General features: G+C 46.2%; 1 protein-coding gene across 7 annotated transcripts in view; it reads right to left on the minus strand.

The window, feature by feature from the left end:
* The window catches only part of SCML4 (Scm polycomb group protein like 4), a 98,329-nt gene that overhangs the window by 18,086 nt on the left and 64,876 nt on the right, over positions 1–15,367 (minus strand). For 2 of the 7 annotated variants that reach the window (XM_045188658.3, XM_045188656.3), the window contains exon 1: positions 5,335–5,542. The exons of the other annotated variants lie outside the window; for them this stretch is intronic. The gene's annotated coding sequence lies outside the window, so the exon portion shown is untranslated. Of the gene's footprint in view, positions 1–5,334; positions 5,543–15,367 lie in introns of those variants that run through there. 7 annotated transcript variants of the gene reach the window in all.

The raw sequence follows: 15,367 nt of genomic DNA on the forward strand, positions 1-15,367 counted from the left end.
AACCAGAAAAGAATGAAGAAACAAGAATTCAGAAAAATGAGGAGAGGCTTAGGAACCCCCAGGACATCTTGAAATGTCCCAACATCCAAATTATAGGGGTGCCAGAAGGAGAAGAGGAAGAACAAAAAATTGAAAACTTATTTGAACAAATAATGAAGGAGAACTTCCCCAGTCTGGCAAAGGAAATAGACTTCCAGGAAGTCCAGGAAGCTCAGAGAGTCCCAAAGAAGCTGGACTCAAGGAGGAACACACCAAGGCACATCATAATTACATTCCCCAAGATGAAACAGAAGGAGAGAATCTTAGAAGCAGCAACAGAAAAGGAGACAGTTACCTACAAAGGTCTTCCAATAAGACTTTCAGCTGATTTTTCCAAAGAGACCTTACAGGCAAGAAGGGGCTGACAAGAAGTATTCCAAGTCATGAAAGGCAAGGACCTACATCCAGGATTACTGTATCCAGCAAAGCTATCATTTAGAATGGAAGGGAAGATAAAGTGCTTCTCAGATAAGGTCAAGTTAAAGGAGTTCATCATTATCAAGCCCTTATTATATGAAATGTTAAAGGGACTTATCTAAGAAAAAGAAGATCAAAACTCTGAACAGTAAAATGACAACAAACTCACAGCTATCAACAACTGAACCTAAAAAAACAAAAACAAAAATGAACTAAGCAAACAACTAGACAGGAACAGAATCATAGGAATGGAGGGTTATCAGCAGGGAGGGGGAGGGAGAATGAGGAAAAAGGTACAGGGAATAAGAAGCATAAATGGTAGGTACAAAATAGACAGGGGGAGCTTAAAATACTATAGGAAATGGAGAAGCCAAAGAACTTATATGTGGGACCCATGGACATGAACTAAAGGGGGGAATGCTGGTGGGAGGGGAGGTACAGGCCAGAGGGGAGTAAAGGAGAGAAAAAAATGGGACAACTGTAATAGCATAATCAATAAAATATACTTTAAAAAAGTCATCACAGAAGCCTAGTGTTAGGTGTGAACACATTCTTGAGAGCGTTATACAGTCAAGTCCGACAAACACTGCTTTGGCCACTAGGACATGAGCACACTGAGCAGCCTAAGGGTGTGCACGCTCTGAGCCTCATGCCTTGTGGCTAATGGAGGACAGCAAGTTATCTTCAAAAACCTGGAACTCTGCACATTCACCTTGATGGGCTCTACAGTGTCTCTTCCCTCTGGTCAGAGGACATCAGTGGTAAGATTCTAAAATGGAACAGGCTACAGATATATACTTGGCTTCTTCTTGAATGGAGTGAGGAAGAGGAAAACTAACATTTATTGAGCACCTACTATGGGCCAGCATCATCTAAGCCAGTAAGTGGTTTAAGACTGTTATTACATTCCCTTTATTGGAAAGTTCTCACAGTCTGGGACACCAATCCATTTCATATCCCCAGTGGCAGATGCTCTGGGATACATGAGGAAATAGCTCAGTGTATGGCATACAGAAGGCACTCAATACATATTTATTGAGTAGACATTTGGGCCAATATAGCAGTGAGGCAGCATATGCATTAAAATTCAGATTATAGCCCTGAATGGCGTGGCTCAGTTGGTTGAGCATTGTTCCACAAGGTGAAAGGCTGCCAGTTCAATTCCCAGTCAGGGCACATGCCTGGGTTGCAAGTTCGATCCCCTGTCAGGGCACGTATGAGAGGCACCCAATCAATGTTTCTCTCTCACATTGTTGTTTCTCTCCCTCTCTTTCTCCCTTTCTTCTCCTCTCTCTAAAAGTAAATAAATAAAATCTTTTAAAAAATTCATATTATAAAGGATTAAATATAAATTTTTCATGTTAGATGCATGATAAACAATGAAAAAAAGATTGAACTAAAACATTTACTGTTTATTAAATATTTTAAATCCAAATTAAATATATGTCTATGGAATTCTGATAGTCTAAGGTAGAGAATGCAGATAATTCACCAGTGCACACCATAGCTGGAAAACACGGGCGCAGATGGAAGGTTGTTCTCATGACAACGTGCGGAAATGGGAACAAGGGAACACGGACGTGATTGGTTTAAAAGATGACCAGAGATGAGATCAAGGTAATAAAAGCCCGCTTCTGGGCTATGATCCAAATGAATTCATTGGAAAATAAAACCTCCTTAAGGGAGCATCAAGCGTTAGCCCTCTACTCAGCAAAGGATGTGCCAGCTAGGTAGACAACCTTGGAGACGTCACCAAGCCCCGGTTGTGGCTCTGCACGACCTGTAGCTCCCCGGAAGCCTGGGAGTGAACATCAGGGTCAGGCGCACACACCAGGGTGCCGTTCAGAACTGATGAAGTGCATCTGCTCGAACCAGATGAAAACAGCTCCCTCTCACCTTTACAAATAGGGGCGCTGGTGCTTACATCATACCTGACTCCTACAATGGAGGCCATCATCACCCCACCACCACAGCGCTGAAAAGGGCCGTCACGAACACCCAGCCCCGCGTGTCCCTCAGGGCTATATGCGTCCCCCTGGTGGGACAGGGGATGATTTTATGGGGTACTCTGGTGTATTAGTTTCCAAAGGCTGCAGAAACTACTGACTTGGTGGTTTAAAGAGACAGAACCGTGTCTCTCACAGTTCGGGAGTCTGGAAGTCTGAAATCAGGGTGTCCGGGTGGGGCCGCGCTCCCTCCAAATGCTTCAGGGGAGGACCTTCCTTGCCTCTTCTAGCTTCTGGGGGTTGCCAGCAACACATCCCTCCAATCTCTGCCTCCACTGTCACCTGGTGCTCTCCCTGTGTGTCTATGACTGTGTCCAAATTTCCCGCTTCATATAAGGACACTAGTCATTGGATTAGGGCCCATACATAATCCAACATAATCTCCTCTCAATTTAACTATATCTGCAAAACCCTGTTACCAAAGAAGGTCTTATTCACAGGTACGAGAGTTAGGGCTTGAACATATATCTTTTTGGAAGACACAACAACAGGTGAACATTATTTTTTTATCGTCATACATATAATTTATTGTCATACAGTATGCATCAATAATATATAATTAGCCCCTCAAACTACGATGTCACTGATGTGGGATCATTGCTTAAGATGACTGAAGTCTAAAGTTAAAAGAAATGAACTCATTTAAAGGAATATCTTCAGTAAACACTTTCATAGTGTTATTCAAACATAAAAATTGGGAAGGTGGTGTATTAACCCTGGAATGCATCGAGCTATCCCTCACCCCTCTTTTCAGGCAGGTGGTATCTAGAAAGGAAGACAAGGTAAGGAACTGAGCCAAAGATATTTGATAACCACTCTCGCAGTTTTGGTCACTGGGCTACAAATCTCATTGCCTAAAAGTTCTTTCTTCCATCTAAGCCCAATTCCTCTCGAGTCAGCTAGAATGATGACTACCTGACACCTACCCTTTATCCTATTCAAAACTAGTAAGGCATGCAGCATACAGGTAGATAAACTACAGGTGTGCAGAATATTTTGTACTGAAAACTGCTATTTAAAGTTGGGAAAAGGAAGGACCAAACCTGTACTTGGAGAGAGAACTGTACTTTTCAAGCAGCTCTGTGACTGACTGGTGAGCGAACAGCAGATGGGGCCAGCAGACCTAGGATCATCCAGTCCGAGTGCCCAGCACGGATCCGACCTCTGTGTGCACACATGCAAATCCCATTTATGGTCCTTTTTCCTGGGTCCTTAGAAAATCCCTCCTCATCTGGAATGAGCTGCCTCATTACCCCGGCACCTCTCACTAAACCAGAGCATCCAACCCAGGCTCTATTTAAGGCCATTTGACCACTGTGGAGTCCACCAGCTCAGCCAAGCAGGGTAAGCTAAAGGTGTTTTATATACTTCCCTTCTATAACCCCCTGCCTCTATCCTAGAGACTAAGGATGCCACTTAAAAATCATTAAATTTTTCCTCCACAAAAAGGAATGATCTGTTTTCTATGGTCACACGAGCATGCTTACATAGAAAGTCAAGTGCGAAATGGCACGTTCGAGGAAGCCTGCCACCTTTTCAGGGTTCAGTGTCATGGAAACTTTCAGGAGAGCCTGATGTTCCTTTTTCACTATTGCTAATCTGTGGATGATGATTTCCCCCAGCCTGCCCATTAGTGAGGCCACAGAACACTCTAGAAGAGTTCAGACCCACTCAAGCCTCAAGGGAGACCCGCTTGCTTCTGAACCTGAACCATGTCTAAGCCTCTCTGTTTGGGGAACAAGCTCCAGGGTCCGGAGTGTGTGGACTCCCCCCCTCCCTCATCCCTACAGAGGCTCCTGCAGACGCTTCCAGGGCGCCTGTTGCAGCCCATTCCTGCTGTAGATTTGGAGAGTCGGATGTGAGCACCTGGAGGACCTCCGAAGAAAAGCGGGAAGAGGCAGATGGACAAGAAGAAGAAAGCCAGGAGCCTGAGAGAGAGTCTCAAAGCGGCGGGGATGCCACAGAGAGGGGAAAGGGGCCACGTGCATAAAACCACAGCTGGCGCGACCTAAATGGTGCGGCTGCATCATTTAGGACACAAGTAACTTCTCACACTTCAATGAACTTGGACTATATAGTTTGTTTAAAAAATTAAACTGTCACTTTACTTGGATTCTCTAATCAAATGAAGCTCCGAAAAGCAACAATAACTCCATCAGCAAAATTGTTCTCAAATAATACCTATTCATGTACTAGTTACCCTCAAATTACAGAGCTTTAGACACTCTTCTTTCCCCGTTCTCCCTCTCTGTCTCTGTCTCTCCCTCACACACACACACACACACACACACACACACACACACACTCTTCCCCGCCCCCAACTTTATCTCCCCATGTGCGTCATAACCTCCTAATTGCAGGAGCAACTGCGCAGAGTAAAGCCTTTCTACTGCCGTCCCTGCCGCCTTCCCCCAGGCTGGGAGCCTGTGCCACTCTGCGATCAGTTGCCTGCAGGTCTGCTCAGCCTGCAGGCCACACAACCCTCCCCAGGCTGGCAAGAAGGTGAAACCCTTGGGTCAGTGTCCACAGGGCTCCATGTGTGACCGGCTTGTCTGGGCTGCTTAAAGAGACAGCAGCACCACAAACCTCTAGCCCCGAAAGCCAGATTAGAAAAGAAGGAAGGTTATCAGCCTGATAGTACTGCCTCTCCAATAGCTGTGGAGTAACTATTACCCTGGCTTCACCTGTGGCCACCACGGAGGAGCACGACCAGGAAGCTCTGGAATGCAGAGAAAGAGGCCTGCCAGGAGAGAAGCAGAAAGAGGAAGGGGGCAGGAGGGGCGGCCCCAGGAAACAACAAACAGCCGGCCTCCTCCGCAGAGCTGTGCCTCCCCTGCTCGGAGCCAGGGACACATGGGGCATTGTTTCCTACCTTGAGTGGCTGTGTCTCTGCCACCAGCAGCCTCACACGCTCTCCTCTCCAGCACCAGCGGTGCCCCACACCTGCTCAGTGCCGTGGGAGGCAGAGAGAGCTCTAAAGGACTGCTTGGTGGCAGAAGCCAGCAGGGTTCCTCTCTGCCCTCGAGCTGCCTCTCACTGAGGCTCTGGAGAGGTTTGCAGATTTCCTTTGCTCAGGCAGTCCCGCCCCTCGTTCTTGCTCAGATAAGCCTGTCCCCTGTCGTGCTTTCCCTGAGGGCCCCCTGTGGCCTCCGTCCCAGCCTTCCGGTTCAAAGGGCACCAGGTCACACCACCTGTGAGGCTTAGCATTTCACCCACTTCAATTAAATTTTCCCTTAACTTGGTCTCTGGCCAGTATAGATTTTCTCTTTCGGCTTGTCACTAAGTTCAGCTCCCTCAGCCCTCAGAATCAACCTTATGACCTCTCTGGTCCATTTCAGTACATTTATATCCTTTATTCCCTAACGAGATGCACAGAAACCAACTAGAATTTAAATGCCTGACAGCTGAACTTCTTTAGCCCTCCTCGATCTTTCTGGTTTACCTGCCCAATATTCCTGGCTTGCCTAAGACTTTGCCCTAAAGTCTACGGGTTGATTTCTTCCTGTGGAAATGTTGCCCAAAGGCAATTTTGCCCAAAGTCAGCAGTTTGGAATAATGGATGGCCTTTCATTCTCAAGAGGAGAGCAGGTTTCATAGTCACCCTCTACTCGCAGCTTTGCCAAGCCCCTACCCCAAGGCTCCTGGGAACTCCCAAGAGGTGGGGGAGGGGGAAAGGGGGGGCTTCCACAGTCATGTCCTGCTTTCTTAATAGCCCCCACATTTTGGGGTCTTTCATAGAACTCTAGGGAAATTAAAAGTGGTTCTTAATCAGGGAAATGTTGGACTCCCTGGAATAGCGGATGCCTGGTAAGTTTCGGTTCTAACCAGATACCCTGACTTTTGGGAGGTTCGTGGTACTTCCCAGTAATCCTCACACTTGCAGGGCAAGCTGCCGCGTTTCTGAGGTGCTCTGTGGAGAGGTCTGCATTGCAAGGAACCAACAGCTTGTGTGAAACGGAATCCTGCCAACAACCCCATGAACGAGCTAGGAAGTGGATTCTTCCCTAGCTGAGCTTTGAGGTCCTTGCAACCTTGTGGGAGACCCAGGGCCAGCGGGACTCAGTTAAGCTGCACCGCAGCTCCTAACTCACAGAAGCTATGAGATAATACATGCTATTTTAAGCCACCAAGTAAGTTTTGGAGTAATTTGTCACGAAGTAATGGATAACTAATACAGATGGGGAAAGGAGATTTGTTTTATTCCTCTTGACTCTGCATATCCAGAATGGAAGCTGTAATTATTAATTCAGTAGCAGCTAGGATGTATCTGCTCGATAGCTGTCCAGTTCTCTGCCAGGATATTGATGGGATCGTTTTCTGCAAAGGGTTTATGGCTTAGGTTTGAAACCTAGAAATTGCCCACTAATAGGAGAGAGTACATGAAGTTTATCTTAGAGGCCTACTGGGTTCCTAGGTTGCTTCAGTTCCTCTTGGCATGGTTTGGCATTTTACCCTTGTTCTGATGCATGGCCAGCAGATAGTGGCATGGATAAGTGATAGATACTACTTTAGGGTTCACCACGGGGGCTCAGGGTATCAGTCCAGGGGAACAGCCCAGAGGAGTGGAGAGAGTCTCCAATTACAGCTACTGTGGGCCCTAGAGCTTTGGGAATGCCTGCATCTCATAGACTTGGTCCTTTGTTCCCATCAGTCCTTGTGCTTTCTGTGTCCGATGCATAAATCAGACAACTTGGTTGCCATCTCCTTGAATCTCCTTAGAGGTCTGGCCCACCCCCTACATCTCCTCTTCCATCACAGGCAGGAAACTCTTTGGCCAGAGACACAGAGGCCTCCTGAAGCTGAGTCAGGAGTCCCCAGCATTATCTGGCCAGTTGGAGACTGATGGGAGATTGATGGGTGGGGGTGTCACAGAAGGCACAGTTGGCCTCGTGGACAAAGGAGCACATTCCCAGAAGAGAGTGCATGGGGCAGGGGCAGGGTGTCTCTCAGAGAATTCCTGAGGCCAGTTGAGACCAGCCCTGCAGGAAGGAAGAGTCCATATGGCCTCTTCCTACAGGCTCTTCTTTTCCTCCACACTCCCTCAAAAAAGGAGCTCTCCCACACAGTCAAGAGCTCCCACACACAGCCAAGAGCCTAGTGGGCATCGGCATCACCATCATTCTGTGCCTCAAGTTTTGGGTGTTGGCATCTTTAATCCACAAAATGATTTTACTGGTGATCTTGGAAAAGAGAAGTGTTATCTTAATTTCTTTCTGTTGCATTTTAATAAAGACATTTCCTTTTATAATATTATCAAATTGGTCAACATAATTCAATATCATGCTCTTTGTTCCACATTTAAAGTACCTTGGGAGGCTCCAACGACTTAATTGGAACATTCATTCATTTAACCAATAATTATTGAATACTTATCTTGTGCTTCCTCAGTATCTACAGGACTCAAAAGAGAACCTAAGCCTTACAATGCAAAGGAATGTAATAAATTAGTGAACATTGTAAAAATCTATTTTAAATTCTACAAAAGCCAGGATCTTCTCTAGACTGTATCTTTTCCCCTTTGGTTCGGTGTCTTTAAATATGTGTCAATATTACAATTGAATGAATAATATCATTGAAAACATAATAACAGCTTTTCCTACGTGAATCCTGTTGGCACGCAGGCAGAGCTCCGATCAGCAACCCTGCACTGGCAGAGGCTCCCTTGTTCGTGCTAGGAGTGCAGCTGGGCTGCTCCCAGACCTGTCTGTCTGAAGATACATGAGGCCTTAGTATCTGCTGCAGAACTTGTGGACACACTTATTTTAAACCTTTCCATCAAAACCTTCTGCAAGGATTCTTAAGGCCTCAGCTTGACACTGATACTTTGCTCTCCTTCCCAGTGACTCCTTCCCAACTGTTGGCCTGAGAACCAGACAGCTCACTTTGTTCACGTGGCCCAAGGCTATGACAAGACAAGCACAGCTCTGCAGTATTCCCGTCACCGGCCTGCACCGGGAGAGGAGCAGCTGCGGAGAATCTGGAGTAGGCCACCTGGTGTGGGTTTGGTAGAGAGAGAAAGTCCTCCTGGTGTCTAGAGTGGTGGGCTCTGCCTGCCCATGGATGTCATCCAGCCAGGATAGAGCTGGGGCACAAGGACAAGGACAAAACACTCCTTGGGGCCAAGGTAGGAAACCCAGAATGAGAACAGAGAACCGACCTACTTGGAGTGCATTTTTGGCCTAGATTTTGCTACATGGGAGTTGGGGGTTGTTTTGTTCTTTACATCTTTGCTAGAAGAAGTGACACAGGTGTACCACAAGCCACTTGTGAACATCCATTTTGTGCCATCAGGCTTCTGAGCTGGGAAACAAAACACATACTGCACCCATTAAGTGGTTAGGGCCCTACAGACGAACAGGCTTGGGAGGAAGAGCAAAGGGCTGAAGAGGAGAAGACGTGGGTTCACTGTCCTCCCTGCTGCTGCCTTTCGTGCGGCCTCAGCTCTGTGGGCCTCAGTGCATCACAAACAGGGGAAGCCCAATAAACACTTGCCAACGGACTCAGTGGATGTTTCTATATCAAGGAGCTTATGCCACTGGGTAAACTCTCTTTCCTCTTTGGAATAAACAGTCTTTTGGAAACAGATATTTTCTACACAGTCATTCTCTGTAGAGCTGTGATACTAGACAAATTTGTAGTTGCACACGGAAACAGATTTGATTTCTAAATGCTGGGTGTATGGGTCCCCCATAATGGAACACACTGGGAGTGTTTGCTACTCCAGTCGTTTTCTGGTGCCTGGCTCCATGACCACCAGCCAAGGAACAAAAACATCAAGCCTCAACAACAAATGCCCTTCCTTAGCTCCCACCCCTACCATCTGTGTATCAAAAGAGCTGTTCAACAAAAAGTAAACAATTTGTTCCCATCATGTTCAACCTTCAAAAGGCAGGAAACCAATGTCTACATTAGATCTTGCAGAAGAGTTCAGCTCTCACATCTGTGGTTTCCAGATCTCCCTACTCTTGGTGAGCAGACGATGTGTTCTGTTGTGTTGCATAGAATTGAAGTCAGTAAACATTTACTATGCTTCGTGATGTCTCAGGCTCTGCTGGGGACTACTTGGCCCTCGCCCCAGGCCTATCTAGAGGGGAGATGAGATCTAGGCCCAGATTCCAGCAATACAGGCAAAATCAAGTGCCCTTGTGGGTATGTCAGCAAGGGTTTGGGGAACAGAGACCCTGCTGCAGGTGGCCAGCCAGACCACACTGAGAAATTTGTTGTCATTCTTTCCTTTCTTTCACCCTCCTTCCTGCTCTGCAAACCTCCTCTTTCTCACCTGGATTTGCATATATTCCACTACCCCCTCCCCACATACACAAGCCCCCTCACAACTCTCTTTTCTCCAGCCCACAGTCACCTCCACCGGACACTGGGTTGTCTTTTGTGGTAACACTAGGAGGGGGCATCATCTTAGCAGAGGTGAACTTATTTTACTGAAAGCCTGAGCTACATTTTCCTATATGAGCAGGACTCAGCCAGCCCACACTTATCACTCCAAGCGTGGTCCCCAGCCAGCAGCAGCGCCACATCACCTGGGTGCCTGCTGGACATGCAGACTCTCAGGACCCTCTCCAGCTCTCCTGAGCCAGATTCTGCTTTTTAACAAGATGTCCAGGTGGTTCCCAAGCACATTAAAGTTTGAGAAAGTTAAAGTTTGGCTAAAGATGACTTATAATTGAGATCTTTTTTCAACATTCAAAGGTAAGGTAAAAATTTCCCCGGAACCATCTCATGACTTCTACCTGGACCACAAGTGTTACCGAATCCGTGCTTCTGCCTCCATCCTCCTAAAGTACTCAGAGGACCGTTCCATTTCCTAATGCACGAACCGCATACGGCTGTCAGTTAATAGAACTGGAGAAAAATGACTGAAGTTCCTGGTCTCAAGCCAAGAACCCTACCTTCCAGACTGAATTCAGGCAGCTGAGTTGGTCGGAAGCCTAGTTTTCCCTGGACACAGAAAGACCATTTGGTGAGAGTTATTTCAAAGGCCTAAGGAAGAAATTTGGAAGAAGCCCTTTCTCTGCTGTAACGTGAGCCCCTCCGTCTTCGTGTCCTCACCTTCACCTTTGGAGGGACCCTCATTGGGGCTTCTGGGCACCCTGACCTCCTGCTGACCAGGGCTGTCCTCTGCCACTGCAGATGTGACTCTCAGCCCGGAAGGGACCAGAAAGAGCATCTTGCTCCTACTTCTCTGGATTGCCAGAGTTTCCCCTTTGGTTATTACAGGTGGACAATTGCACTTGTCACCAGCAAGGGGGAGACCACTGCCACCCAAGCAGCCCCTTCTACTTCTGAATGGCTTTAACTTCAGAAAGGTCTTTACAATGTCAACTCCACTTGACTCCTTAGGGAGGTACCTTCTGAAAGTTCTACCTCATTGTTCAGCTGCCAAGTTTTCTATGTAAAACAGTATTTCTTAAGCCCATGCTTCTGAAATTTTGCTGTGTCTTCAAAACACTTGGGATCTGTGGTTGAAGAGGCGGGGGTGGGGGGGTGGCATTAGCTTTTCCCTTTCTCAGGTGGTAACAAGGCTCCTGACCCGAGTTTAAGTGGCAAGACTTTAGGCTACGTCACAGCTAGCTTCAGGACCACAGAGAACAAGTCTACGTGAGCTGCTGTTTTTTAAACTGGAACAGAAAGCCATGTCTCCCCCCAGTCATCCATTTTTTGACCACGAACACCATAGTTTCTCATATGGCATGGTTTGCATTTTCTTATTGTCTGATTAACTCCCCTGGAAGTGCTCTAATGAGCACTGCCAGACCCTCTGACGGGTGTCGGCAGGCCTGGGCCACTCTAGCTTTGACTGAACAACCTCAGGGCAGAGAAGGACCTGGTTCAAATGAGCTCAAGGTTGTACAATCTTGTTTAGGAATGATGTGATCCTATGGACAGACATGAATCCTAAAATCAACAAAGACCTCCAATCCTTCCCCTTTGTAACCAGAGAGTGAGGGAGGGGAGGAGGGAGGGACACATCAATCTGTTGTTCCACTTATTTATGCATTCCTTGGCTGATTCGTATTGATATGTGCCCTGACTGAGGGTCGAACCCGCCACCTCAGCATATTGGGATGACGCTCTAACTAGCTGAGATACTTGGTCAGGGCATAAAGTAATAATTTGACATGTCAGCCTTTAAGGGAATTTTGACAAGGCAAGCCTAAACAGGCAATGTCATAATCTAAAGGCAAATTCCTAAATGGTGTCATTTTAGGCCCCATAGCAGAACTGATGGGAAAGACATGTGACAAGAAGGCCGCTCAGAGCGTACTGTGCCCCAGCTGCTTCTTCCACCCTCCCTGAGGCTCCCGGACACAAACACTCTGTTCTGCAACACCCAGGGCGTGACGAGAAATTTCCATGAAGTTGGCTACTTTGGAGAATTAAGTTTTTCAAAGCAGCCATGGGCTAGGGTAGGTCTCATGAAAACAATTAGAAGTATCACTTCCAAAGCCAAGCCAACTACAAATGAAACCAGCACTCGGGTAGAAAGGGAAACAGTGAGGCAGCTGTGCTACTCCAGGGAAAATACTAGAACTTTATTCAGGTCTTGCTCAGCCCCGAGGTTGTTCCGTCAAAACTGAAGTAGTCCACCTGCAGACACACAGTTAGAGGGTTTGTCAGCACTCATTAGGGTACTGCCAATGGACAGTTAATCAGACAATAAGAAAATGCAAAGACATGGCACATAAGGAACTATCAAAGAAACTGATGTTTGTTGTTGAAAAATGGATGATTTGGGGAAAACATGGTAAGCTTGGAAGGGGAAAGAATAAGGTGGAAACCAAGACAAGAATTTTCTCAATGATCACTTAAAAGTAGCTGACCAGGGGCTCCTGGGGCAGGATGTTAAAATGAAACTATCTTAGTTTCTGTTTTGGCTGAGGCTACAAGAGACACCCCATACCAGAGTGAAGTGTACAGTTCTTGCAGAAAGAGAGGATGGAAAAAGCCAGTTCTACACCTATAGATGACCACGCACTTCTAGCCTACAAAAGAAACCATGGAGGTTGAGAAACAGGTTGAACAGAAGATGAATTATGGAGAGAACTGTCCAGTAGGTTCCCAAGGGCTTCAGTGTGGCCATGCAAATAGCTTGCTGTCTGTCCCTGGAACTCGGAAGACACAATGGATTATTGATTCCCAAGAGAAATCTAAAAGCCTGGCTGCTCTGATGGCAGAGCAAAGGAGAGGTGCCTGCGGGATCAGCCTGCACGCCCCTGGTTAGTTTAGGTAAATAATGTGTGAGTGCTCCTGAGGCCTGGGTGCAGACCATCAGAGGAGATATCTAAAGTGAGATCTTAGATCCTTTCCACAGGATGGACTGGAGGCACAAGGGGGCCTCAGCAGAAATGTTCACAGGCACCTCAGGCTATGGAAGGAATTGTAAGTGAGCAGCCAGGGGGGAGGTGCATTTGGCCATGTCAAGGAAAGTGCAAGTGAGAGATGGTAGAATCATCAAAAGATCCACAGAAGAGCCCACAGGATGAAGAGTCAGCTTTAAACACCTGCCAGAACTGGGGAGCATGATGTCAATGCACAGGAGGATTAGTAAAGTAAAAACTCCCCTACCTCTTGCCTCTCCTCCTTGGCCCACTCAGATCATGAAGGGTTTGAAATCATTATTACTAGGTATGAGAAGGGGAAAAACACAAGATGGGGCAGGGGGTGGAGAGAAGCCAACCATACCCTCCTTTGCTGCTGCACACAACTGGCCAAGGACTGAGCTGGAGATGGGGAATAGTCATAGCTTTGAGTGAAATTTAAGGTTTGATTATCACACTGGCCTGGACATATCAATTATTGACTAGAGAATGTTTTGTTACCTGAAAGGAGCCAGAAAAGTCACAAGATTTGTCTAAAATTTATTCATGGACAGGGAAGAACTGGTCCCAGAAGACACATAGAAAGGAGAATGGAAGACATGGATTATGAGGCTTTATGATTATGTCCTATGAGTCATTGGTTATTCAATGAAACAATGATTCAAGAGTTTGAAAGGTAAAATCAGACAATTCTGCTACTCTCATTGCTAGATTCACTAGAAGATACATTTGCTTTAGAATATGTGTCTGAGTCAACTAAATTTTAAAGGAGAGGCCAGACTCATCCTGTCAGAACCAGAAGGAACATTAGACATGAGCAACTCCAACCCCTCATTTAGGAAGCTGAGAGATTAGAAGACTTTTCCTAACTCATATCGTACATATAGAGGCACCAGGAAAAATAGAATATACAGCATCTGCTGACAAAGGCCATATTTGGTTCAGTATCCTTCCTTGTCATGGCTAAATTTCTTCCTGTTCCCCAGGTGTCAGGGAGATTAAAGTAAAAGTGTAGACAAGGTTCTTGACAGTATCTGATAAAATCTATGCTAAGAATCTAAGTTGACCCCAAATAGCCAAAGCAATATTGACAAAGAAGAACAGACTTCCAGCCAAGATGCAGGCATAGGTAGATACACTTTGCCTCCTCACACAACCAAAAGAAGGAAAACAACAAATTTAAGAACAAAAAATAACCAGAACTGCCAGAAAATCGAACTGTATGGAAGTCCAACAACCAAGGAGTTAAAGAAGAAACATTCATCCAGACCGGTAGGAGAGGCGGAGAGGACTGGTGGCAAGGTGGCAGCTAGAGGACCAGGCGGTCCTACAGTTGCATGTGGATAAGCCAGGAGAAACAACTAGAGAGTGAGACAGACTGCACAACCCAGGGTCCCAGTGCAGGGAAATAAAGCTTCAGAATCTCCGACTGAAAAAACCTGTGGGGGATTGAGGTGGCAGGAGGAACTCCCACCCTCACAGGACAGGTCGTTGGAGAGACCTACAGGGTCCTAAGGCATACACAAAACCACTCACCCGAGAATCAGCATCAGAGGGGCCCAATTTGCTTGTGGGTAATGGAGGAAGTGACTGAAAGCTGGCTAAGAGCTGAGCAAGTGGCACTGTTCCCTCTCAGACCCCTCCCCCACATACAGCACCACAACGCATCAGCATGGGTTGCCCTACTCTAGCAAATACCTAAAGCTCTGCCCCTTGCAACATAACAGGTGCGCCAAGACAAAGAAATATGGCCCAAATGAAAGAACAGATCAAAACTCCAGAAAAAAACACAACTAAGCAATGAAGAGATAGCCAACCTATCAGATGCACAGTTCAAAACACTGGTAATCAGGATGCTCAAAGAAATGGTTGAGTGTGGTCACAAAATAGAGGAAAAAGGGAAGAATATGAAAAGTGAAATAAAGGAAAAAAATGTACAGGGAACCAATAGTGACGTGAAGGAAACCGGGACTCAAATCAACGATCTGGAGCAGAAGGAAGAAATAAACATTTAGCCAGAACACAATGCAGAAACAAGAATTCAAAAAAATGAGGAGAGGCTTAGGAACCTCCAGCACCTCTTTAAACATTCCAACATCCAAACCAGAGTGGTGCCAGAAGGAGAAGACGAAGAGCAAGAAATTGAAAGCTTATTTGAAAACATAATGAAGGAGACCTTCCCTAATCTGGCAAAGGGAATAGACTTCCAGCAAGTCCAGGAAGTTTCCAAAGAAGTTGGACCCAAGGAAACATACACCAAGGCACATCATAATTACATTACCCAAGATTAAACAGAAGGAGAGAATCTTAAAAGTAGCAAGACAAAAAGAGACAGTTACCTACAAAGGAGTTCATAGAAGTCTGTCAACTGATTTCTCAAAAGAAACCTTGCAGGCAAGAAGAGGCTGAAAAGAAGTATTGGAAGTCATGAAAGGCAAGGACCTACATCCAAGATTACTCTATCCAGCAAAGCTATCATTTAGAAGGGAAGGGCAGACAAAGTGCTTCCCAGATAAGGTCAAGTTAAGAGTTCATCATCATCAAGGCTTGTTCTATGAAATGTTAAAGGGA

Source organism: Desmodus rotundus, chromosome 11 (genome assembly GCF_022682495.2).
Source record: "Desmodus rotundus isolate HL8 chromosome 11, HLdesRot8A.1, whole genome shotgun sequence".
Classification (NCBI taxonomy): Eukaryota; Metazoa; Chordata; class Mammalia; order Chiroptera; family Phyllostomidae; genus Desmodus; species Desmodus rotundus.